Source organism: Synchiropus splendidus, chromosome 1, assembly GCF_027744825.2.
Source record: "Synchiropus splendidus isolate RoL2022-P1 chromosome 1, RoL_Sspl_1.0, whole genome shotgun sequence".
NCBI classification, from domain to species: Eukaryota; Metazoa; Chordata; class Actinopteri; order Syngnathiformes; family Callionymidae; genus Synchiropus; species Synchiropus splendidus.
The window spans coordinates 38,234,712-38,245,227 of record NC_071334.1 but is presented as its reverse complement, the minus strand read 5'-3'; positions in this window follow the sequence as shown (position 1 = coordinate 38,245,227).

The following is a 10,516-nucleotide window of genomic DNA, read 5'->3' as shown; positions in this document are numbered from 1 at the left end:
AGCGTAAAAACGCTTTTCTGCCTGAGATAAGTTGGGTTTCGGAATGCCAAACATAAAAATGTTAATAAATTTCGAAAAACACTTCAGACACCTTAGATTTGATGTGCAACTACTAGAAAGACCCTTTCTGCTATAGTGGGAGGTTAAAATTTCATGTTCTGAAGCTTCCCTGAAAAGTTATGGCACAATGCACAAAAACGCTTTTCAGCCTGAGATAAGGTGGGTTTCGGAACACCAAACATAAAAGTCTTGATAACTTTCGAAAAACACTTCAGACAGCTTAGATTTGATGTGCAACTACTAGAAAGACCCTTTCTGCTATAGTGGGAGGTTAAAATTTCATGTTCTGAAGCTTCCCTGAAAAGTTAAGGCACAATGCACAAAAACGTTTTTCAGCCTGAGATAAGGTGGGTTTCGGAACGCCAAACATAAAAGTGTTGATAACTTTCAAGAAACACTTCAGACAGCTTAGATTTGATGTGCAACTACTAGAAAGACCCTTTCTGCTATAGTGGGAGATTAAAATTTCATGTTCTGAAGCTTCCCTGAAAAGTTATGGCACAATGCACAAAAACGCTTTTCAGCCTGAGATAAGGTGGGTTTCGGAACGCCAAACATAAAAGTGTTGATAACTTTCGAAAAACACTTCAGACAGCTTAGATTTGATGTGCAACTACTAGAAAGACCCTTTCTGCTATAGTGGGAGGTTAAAATTTCATGTTCTGAAGCTTCCCTGAAAAGTTATGGCACAAAGCGTAAAAACGCTTTTCTGCCTGAGATAAGTTGGGTTTCGGAATGCCAAACATAAAAATGTTAATAACTTTCGAAAAACACTTCAGACACCTTAGATTAGATGTGCAACTACTAGAAAGACCCTTTCTGCTATAGTGGGAGGTTAAAATTTCATGTTCTGAAGCTTCCCTGAAAAGTTATGGCACAATGCACAAAAACGCTTTTCAGCGTGAGATAAGGTGGGTTTCGGAACACCAAACATAAAAGTGTTGATAACTTTCGAAAAACACTTCAGACAGCTTAGATTTGATGTGCACCTACTAGAAAGACCCTTTCTGCTATAGTGGGAGGTTAAAATTTCATGTTCTGAAGCTTCCCTGAAAAGTTATGGCACAATGCGTAAAAACGCTTTTCAGCCTGAGATAAGGTTGGCTTCGGAACGCCAAACATAAAAGTGTTGATAACTTTCGAAAAACACTTCAGACAGCTTAGATTTGATGTGCACCTACTAGAAAGACCCTTTCTGCTATAGTGGGAGGTTAAAATTTCATGTTCTGAAGCTTCCCTGAAAAGTTATGGCACAATGCGTAAAAACGCTTTTCTGCCTGAGATAAGTTGGGTTTCGGAATGCCAAGCATAAAAGTGATAATAACTTTCGAAAAACACTTCAGACAGCTTAGATTGGATGTGCAACTACTAGAAAGACCCTTTCTGCTATAGTGGGAGGTTAAAATTTCATGTTCTGAAGCTTCCCTGAAAATTTATGGCACAATGCCCAAAAACGCTTTTCAGCCTGAGATAAGGTGGGTTTCGGAACGCCAAACATAAAAGTGTTGATAACTTTCGAAAAACACTTCAGACAGCTTAGAATTGATGTGCACCTACTAGAAAGACCCTTTCTGCTATAGTGGGAGGTTAAAATTTCATGTTCTGAAGCTTCCCTGAAAAGTTATGGCACAATGCGTAAAAACGCTTTTCAGCCTGAGATAAGGTTGGCTTCGGAACGCCAAACATAAAACTGTTGATAACTTTCGAAAAACACTTCAGACAGCTTAGATTTGATGTGCAACTACTAGAAAGACCCTTTCTGCTATAGTGGGAGATTAAAATTTCATGTTCTGAAGCTTCCCTGAAAAGTTATGGCACAATGCACAAAAACGCTTTTCAGCCTGAGATAAGGTGGGTTTCGGAACGCCAAACATAAAAGTGTTGATAACTTTCGAAAAACACTTCAGACAGCTTAGATTTGATGTGCAACTACTAGAAAGACCCTTTCTGCTGTAGTGGGAGGTTAAAATTTCATGTTCTGAAGCTTCCCTGAAAAGTTATGGCACAAAGCGTAAAAACGCTTTTCTGCCTGAGATAAGTTGGGTTTCGGAATGCCAAACATAAAAATGTTAATAACTTTCGAAAAACACTTCAGACACCTGAGATTTGATGTGCAACTACTAGAAAGACCCTTTCTGCTATAGTGGGAGGTTAAAATTTCATGTTCTGAAGCTTCCCTGAAAAGTTATGGCACAATGCACAAAAACGCTTTTCAGCCTGAGATAAGGTGGGTTTCGGAACACCAAACATAAAAGTGTTGATAACTTTCGAAAAACACTTCAGACAGCTTAGATTTGATGTGCACCTACTAGAAAGACCCTTTCTGCTATAGTGGGAGGTTAAAATTTCATGTTCTGAAGCTTCCCTGAAAAGTTATGGCACAATGCGTAAAAACGCTTTTCAGCGTGAGATAAGGTTGGCTTCGGAACGCCAAACATAAAAGTGTTGATAACTTTCGAAAAACACTTCAGACAGCTTAGATTTGATGTGCAACTACTAGAAAGACCCTTTCTGCTATAGTGGGAGGTTAAAATTTCATGTTCTGAAGCTTCCCTGAAAAGTTAAGGCACAATGCACAAAAACGTTTTTCAGCCTGAGATAAGGTGGGTTTCGGAACGCCAAACATAAAAGTGTTGATAACTTTCAAAAAACACTTCAGACAGCTTAGATTTGATGTGCAACTACTAGAAAGACCCTTTCTGCTATAGTGGGAGATTAAAATTTCATGTTCTGAAGCTTCCCTGAAAAGTTATGGCACAATGCACAAAAACGCTTTTCAGCCTGAGATAAGGTGGGTTTCGGAACGCCAAACATAAAAGTGTTGATAACTTTCGAAAAACACTTCAGACAGCTTAGATTTGATGTGCAACTACTAGAAAGACCCTTTCTGCTATAGTGGGAGGTTAAAATTTCATGTTCTGAAGCTTCCCTGAAAAGTTATGGCACAATGCACAAAAACGCTTTTCAGCGTGAGATAAGGTGGGTTTCGGAACACCAAACATAAAAGTGTTGATAACTTTCGAAAAACACTTCAGACAGCTTAGATTTGATGTGGACCTACTAGAAAGACCCTTTCTGCTATAGTGGGAGGTTAAAATTTCATGTTCTGAAGCTTCCCTGAAAAGTTATGGCACAATGCGTAAAAACGCTTTTCAGCCTGAGATAAGGTTGGCTTCGGAACGCCAAACATAAAAGTGTTGATAACTTTCGAAAAACACTTCAGACAGCTTAGATTTGATGTGCACCTACTAGAATGACACTTTCTGCTATAGTGGGAGGTTAAAATTACATGTTCTGAAGCTTCCCTGAAAAGTTATGGCACAATGAGTAAAAACGCTTTTCAGCCTGAGATAAGGTGGGTTTCGGAACGCCAAACATAAAAGTGTTAATAACTTTCGAAAAACACTTCAGACAGCTTAGATTTGATGTGCACCTACTAGAAAGACCCTTGCTGCTATAGTGGGAGGTTAAAATTTCATGTTCTGAATCTTCCCTGAAAAGTTATGGCACAATGCACAAAAACGCTTTTCAGCCTGAGATAAGGTGGGTTTCGGAACGCCAAACATAAAAGTGTTGATAACTTTCGAAAGACACTTCAGACAGCTTAGATTTGATGTGCAACTACTAGAAAGACCCTTTCTGCTATAGTGGGAGATTAAAATTTCATGTTCTGAAGCTTCCCTGAAAAGTTATGGCACAATGCACAAAAACGCTTTTCAGCCTGAGATAAGGTGGGTTTCGGAATGCCAAACACAAAAGTGTTGATAACTTTCGAAAAACACTTCAGACAGCTTAGATTTGATGTGCAACTACTAGAAAGACCCTTTCTGCTATAGTGGGAGGTTAAAATTTCATGTTCTGAAGCTTCCCTGAAAAGTTATGGCACAATGAGTAAAAACGCTTTACAGCCTGAGATAAGGTGGGTTTCGGAACGCCAAACATAAAAGTGTTGATAACTTTCGAAAAACACTTCAGACAGCTTAGATTTGATGTGCACCTACTAGAAAGACCCTTTCTGCTATAGTGGGAGGTTAAAATTTCATGTTCTGAGGCTTCCCTGAAAAGTTATGGCGCAATGCGTAAAAACGCTATTCAGCCTGAGATAAGGTGGGTTTCGGAATGCCAAAGATAAAAGTGTTAATAACTTTTGAAAAACACTTCAGACAGCTTAGATTAGATGTGCAACTACTAGAAAGACCCTTTCTGCTATAGTGGGAGGTTAAAATTTCATGTTCTGAAGCTTCCCTGAAAAGTAATAGCACAATGCACAAAAACGCTTTTCAGCCTGAGATAAGGTGGGTTTCGGAACGCCAAACATAAAAGTGTTGATAACTTTCGAAAAACACTTCAGACAGCTTAGATTTGATGTGCAACTACTGGAAAGACCCTTTCTCCAATAGTGGGAGGTTAAAATTTCCTGTTCTGAAGCTTCCCTGAAAAGTTATGGCACAATGCGTGAAAACGCTTTTCAGCCTGAGATAAGGTGGGTTTCGGAACGTCAAACATAAAAGTGTTGATAACTTTCGAAAAACACTTCAGACAGCTTAGATTTGATGTGCAACTACTAGAAAGACCCTTTCTGCTATAGTGGGAGGTTAAAATTTCATGTTCTGAAGCTTCCCTGAAAAGTTATGGCACAATGCACAAAAACGCTTTTCAGCCTGAGATAAGGTGGGTTTCGGAACGCCAAACATAAAAGTGTTGATAACTTTCGAAAAACACTTCAGACAGCTTAGATTTGATGTGCAACTACTAGAAAGACCCTTTCTGCTATAGTGGGAGGTTAAAATTTCATGTTCTGAAGCTTCCCTGAAATGTTATGGCACAATGCGTAAAAACGCTTTTCAGCCTGAGATAAGGTGGGTTTCGGAACGCCAAACATAAAAGTGTTAATAACTTTCGAAAAACACTTCAGACAGCTTAGATTTGATGTGCAACTACTAGAAAGACCCTTTTTGCTATAGTGGGAGGTTAAAATTTCATGTTCTGAAGCTTCCCTGAAAAGTGATGGCACAATGCACAAAAACGCTTTTCAGCCTGAGATAAGGTGGGTTTCGGAACGCCAAACATAAAAGTGTTAATAACTTTCGAAAAACACTTCAGACAGCTTAGATTTGATGTGCAACTACTAGAAAGACCCTTTCTGCTATAGTGGGAGGTTAAAATTTCATGTTCTGAAGCTTCCTTGAAAAGTTATGGCACAATGCACAAAAACGCTTTTCAGTCTGAGATAAGGTGGGTTTCGGAACGCCAAACATAAAAGTGTTGATAACTTTCGAAAAACACTTCAGACAGCTTAGATTTGATTTGCAGCTACTAGAAAGACCCTTTCTGCTATAGTGGGAGGTTAAAATTTCATGTTCTGAAGCTTCCCTGAAAAGTTATGGCACAATGCACAAAAAGGCTTTTCAGCCTGAGATAAGGTGGGTTTCGGAACGCCAAACATAAAAGTGTTGATAACTTTCGAAAAACACTTCAGACAGCTTAGATTTGATGTGCACCTACTAGAAAGACCCTTTCTGCGATAGTGGGAGGTTAAAAGTTCATGTTCTGAATATTCCCTGAAAAGTTATGGCACAATGCACAAAAACGCTTTTCACCCTGAGATATGGTGGGTTTCGGAACGCCAAACATAAAAGTGTTGATAACTTTCGAAAAACACTTCAGACAGCATAGATTTGATGTGCAACTACTAGAAAGACCCTTTCTGCTATAGTGGGAGGTTAAAATTTCATATTCTGAAGCTTCCCTGAAAAGTTATGGCAAAATGCACAAAAACGCTTTTCAGCCTGAGATATGGTGGGTTTCGGAACGCCAAACATAAAAGTGTTGATAACTTTCGAAAAACACTTAAGACAGCTTAGATTTGATCTGCACCTACTAGAAAAACCCTTTCTGCTATAGTGGGAGGATAAAATTTCATGTTCTGAAGCTTCCCTGAAGAGTTATGGCACAATGCGTAAAAACGCTTTTCAGCCTGAGATAAAGTGGGTTTCGGAACGCCAAACATAAAAGCGTTGATAACTTTCGAAAAACACTTCAGACAGCTTAGATTTGATGTGCACCTACTAGAATGACACTTTCTGCTATAGTGGGAGGTTAAAATTACATGTTCTGAAGCTTCCCTGAAAAGTTATGGCACAATGAGTAAAAACGCTTTTCAGCCTGAGATAAGGTGGGTTTCGGAACGCCAAACATAAAAGTGTTAATAACTTTCGAAAAACACTTCAGACAGCTTAGATTTGATGTGCACCTACTAGAAAGACCCTTGCTGCTATAGTGGGAGGTTAAAATTTCATGTTCTGAATCTTCCCTGAAAAGTTATGGCACAATGCACAAAAACGCTTTTCAGCCTGAGATAAGGTGGGTTTCGGAACGCCAAACATAAAAGTGTTGATAACTTTCGAAAAACACTTCAGACAGCTTAGATTTGATGTGCAACTACTAGAAAGACCCTTTCTGCTATAGTGGGAGATTAAAATTTCATGTTCTGAAGCTTCCCTGAAAAGTTATGGCACAATGCACAAAAACGCTTTTCAGCCTGAGATAAGGTGGGTTTCGGAATGCCAAACACAAAAGTGTTGATAACTTTCGAAAAACACTTCAGACAGCTTAGATTTGATGTGCAACTACTAGAAAGACCCTTTCTGCTATAGTGGGAGGTTAAAATTTCATGTTCTGAAGCTTCCCTGAAAAGTTATGGCACAATGAGTAAAAACGCTTTACAGCCTGAGATAAGGTGGGTTTCGGAACGCCAAACATAAAAGTGTTGATAACTTTCGAAAAACACTTCAGACAGCTTAGATTTGATGTGCACCTACTAGAAAGACCCTTTCTGCTATAGTGGGAGGTTAAAATTTCATGTTCTGAGGCTTCCCTGAAAAGTTATGGCGCAATGCGTAAAAACGCTATTCAGCCTGAGATAAGGTGGGTTTCGGAATGCCAAAGATAAAAGTGTTAATAACTTTTGAAAAACACTTCAGACAGCTTAGATTAGATGTGCAACTACTAGAAAGACCCTTTCTGCTATAGTGGGAGGTTAAAATTTCATGTTCTGAAGCTTCCCTGAAAAGTAATAGCACAATGCACAAAAACGCTTTTCAGCCTGAGATAAGGTGGGTTTCGGAACGCCAAACATAAAAGTGTTGATAACTTTCGAAAAACACTTCAGACAGCTTAGATTTGATGTGCAACTACTGGAAAGACCCTTTCTCCAATAGTGGGAGGTTAAAATTTCCTGTTCTGAAGCTTCCCTGAAAAGTTATGGCACAATGCGTGAAAACGCTTTTCAGCCTGAGATAAGGTGGGTTTCGGAACGTCAAACATAAAAGTGTTGATAACTTTCGAAAAACACTTCAGACAGCTTAGATTTGATGTGCAACTACTAGAAAGACCCTTTCTGCTATAGTGGGAGGTTAAAATTTCATGTTCTGAAGCTTCCCTGAAAAGTTATGGCACAATGCACAAAAACGCTTTTCAGCCTGAGATAAGGTGGGTTTCGGAACGCCAAACATAAAAGTGTTGATAACTTTCGAAAAACACTTCAGACAGCTTAGATTTGATGTGCAACTACTAGAAAGACCCTTTCTGCTATAGTGGGAGGTTAAAATTTCATGTTCTGAAGCTTCCCTGAAATGTTATGGCACAATGCGTAAAAACGCTTTTCAGCCTGAGATAAGGTGGGTTTCGGAACGCCAAACATAAAAGTGTTAATAACTTTCGAAAAACACTTCAGACAGCTTAGATTTGATGTGCAACTACTAGAAAGACCCTTTTTGCTATAGTGGGAGGTTAAAATTTCATGTTCTGAAGCTTCCCTGAAAAGTGATGGCACAATGCACAAAAACGCTTTTCAGCCTGAGATAAGGTGGGTTTCGGAACGCCAAACATAAAAGTGTTAATAACTTTCGAAAAACACTTCAGACAGCTTAGATTTGATGTGCAACTACTAGAAAGACCCTTTCTGCTATAGTGGGAGGTTAAAATTTCATGTTCTGAAGCTTCCTTGAAAAGTTATGGCACAATGCACAAAAACGCTTTTCAGTCTGAGATAAGGTGGGTTTCGGAACGCCAAACATAAAAGTGTTGATAACTTTCGAAAAACACTTCAGACAGCTTAGATTTGATTTGCAGCTACTAGAAAGACCCTTTCTGCTATAGTGGGAGGTTAAAATTTCATGTTCTGAAGCTTCCCTGAAAAGTTATGGCACAATGCACAAAAAGGCTTTTCAGCCTGAGATAAGGTGGGTTTCGGAACGCCAAACATAAAAGTGTTGATAACTTTCGAAAAACACTTCAGACAGCTTAGATTTGATGTGCACCTACTAGAAAGACCCTTTCTGCGATAGTGGGAGGTTAAAAGTTCATGTTCTGAATATTCCCTGAAAAGTTATGGCACAATGCACAAAAACGCTTTTCACCCTGAGATATGGTGGGTTTCGGAACGCCAAACATAAAAGTGTTGATAACTTTCGAAAAACACTTCAGACAGCATAGATTTGATGTGCAACTACTAGAAAGACCCTTTCTGCTATAGTGGGAGGTTAAAATTTCATATTCTGAAGCTTCCCTGAAAAGTTATGGCAAAATGCACAAAAACGCTTTTCAGCCTGAGATATGGTGGGTTTCGGAACGCCAAACATAAAAGTGTTGATAACTTTCGAAAAACACTTAAGACAGCTTAGATTTGATCTGCACCTACTAGAAAAACCCTTTCTGCTATAGTGGGAGGATAAAATTTCATGTTCTGAAGCTTCCCTGAAGAGTTATGGCACAATGCGTAAAAACGCTTTTCAGCCTGAGATAAAGTGGGTTTCGGAACGACAAACATAAAAGTGTTGATAACTTTCGAAAAACACTTCAGACAGCTTAGATTTGATGTGCACCTACTAGAAAGACCCTTTCTGCTATAGTGGGAGGTTAAAAGTTCATGTTCTGAATATTCCCTGAAAAGTTATGGCACAATGCACAAAAACGCTTTTCACCCTGAGATATGGTGGGTTTCGGAACGCCAAACATAAAAGTGTTGATAATTTTCGAAAAACACTTCAGACAGCTTAGATTTGATGTGCAACTACTAGAAAGACCCTTTCTGCTATAGTGGGAGGTTAAAATTTCATATTCTGAAGCTTCCCTGAAAAGTTATGGCAAAATGCACAAAAACGCTTTTCAGCCTGAGATAAGGTGGGTTTCGGAACGCCAAACATAAAAGTGTTGATAACTTTCGAAAAACACTTAAGACAGCTTAGATTTGATCTGCACCTACTAGAAAAACCCTTTCTGCTATAGTGGGAGGATAAAATTTCATGTTCTGAAGCTTCCCTGAAGAGTTATGGCACAATGCTTAAAAACGCTTTTCAGCCTGAGATAAAGTGGGTTTCGGAACGACAAACATAAAAGTGTTAATAACTTTCGAAAAACACTTCAGACAGCTTAGATTTGATGTGCAACTACTTGAAAGACCCTTTCTGCTATAGTGGGAGGTTAAAATTTCATGTTCTGAAGCTTCCCTGAAAAGTTATGGCACAATGCACAAAAACGCTTTTCAGCCTGAGATAAGGTGGGTTTCGGAACGCCAAACGTAAAAGTGTTGATAACTTTCGAAATGCACTTCAGACAGCTTAGATTTGATGTGCAACTACTAGAAAGACCCTTTCTGCTTTAGTGGGAGGTTAAAATTTCATGTTCTGAAGCTTCCCTGAAAAGTTATGGCAAAATGCACAAAAAACGCTTTTCAGCCTGAGATAAGGTGGGTTTCGGAACGCCAAACATAAAAGTGTTGATAACTTTCGAAAAACACTTCAGACAGCTTAGATTTGATGTGCACCTACTAGAAAGACCCTTTCTGCTATAGTGGGAGGTTAAAATTTCATGTTCTGAGGCTTCCCTGAAAAGTTATGGCGCAATGCGTAAAAACGCTATTCAGCCTGAGATAAGGTGGGTTTCGGAATGCCAAAGATAAAAGTGTTAATAACTTTCGAAAAACACTTCAGACAGCTTAGATTAGATGTGCAACTACTAGAAAGACCCTTTCTGCTATAGTGGGAGGTTAAAATTTCATGTTCTGAAGCTTCCCTGAAAAGTAATAGCACAATGCACAAAAACGCTTTTCAGCCTGAGATAAGGTGGGTTTCGGAACGCCAAACATAAAAGTGTTGATAACTTTCGAAAAACACTTCAGACAGCTTAGATTTGATGTGCAACTACTGGAAAGACCCTTTCTCCAATAGTGGGAGGTTAAAATTTCCTGTTCTGAAGCTTCCCTGAAAAGTTATGGCACAATGCGTAAAAACGCTTTTCAGCCTGAGATAAGGTGGGTTTCGGAACGTCAAACATAAAAGTGTTGATAACTTTCGAAAAACACTTCAGACAGCTTAGATTTGATGTGCAACTACTAGAAAGACCCTTTCTGCTATAGTGGGAGGTTAAAATTTCATGTTCTGAAGCTTCCCTGAAA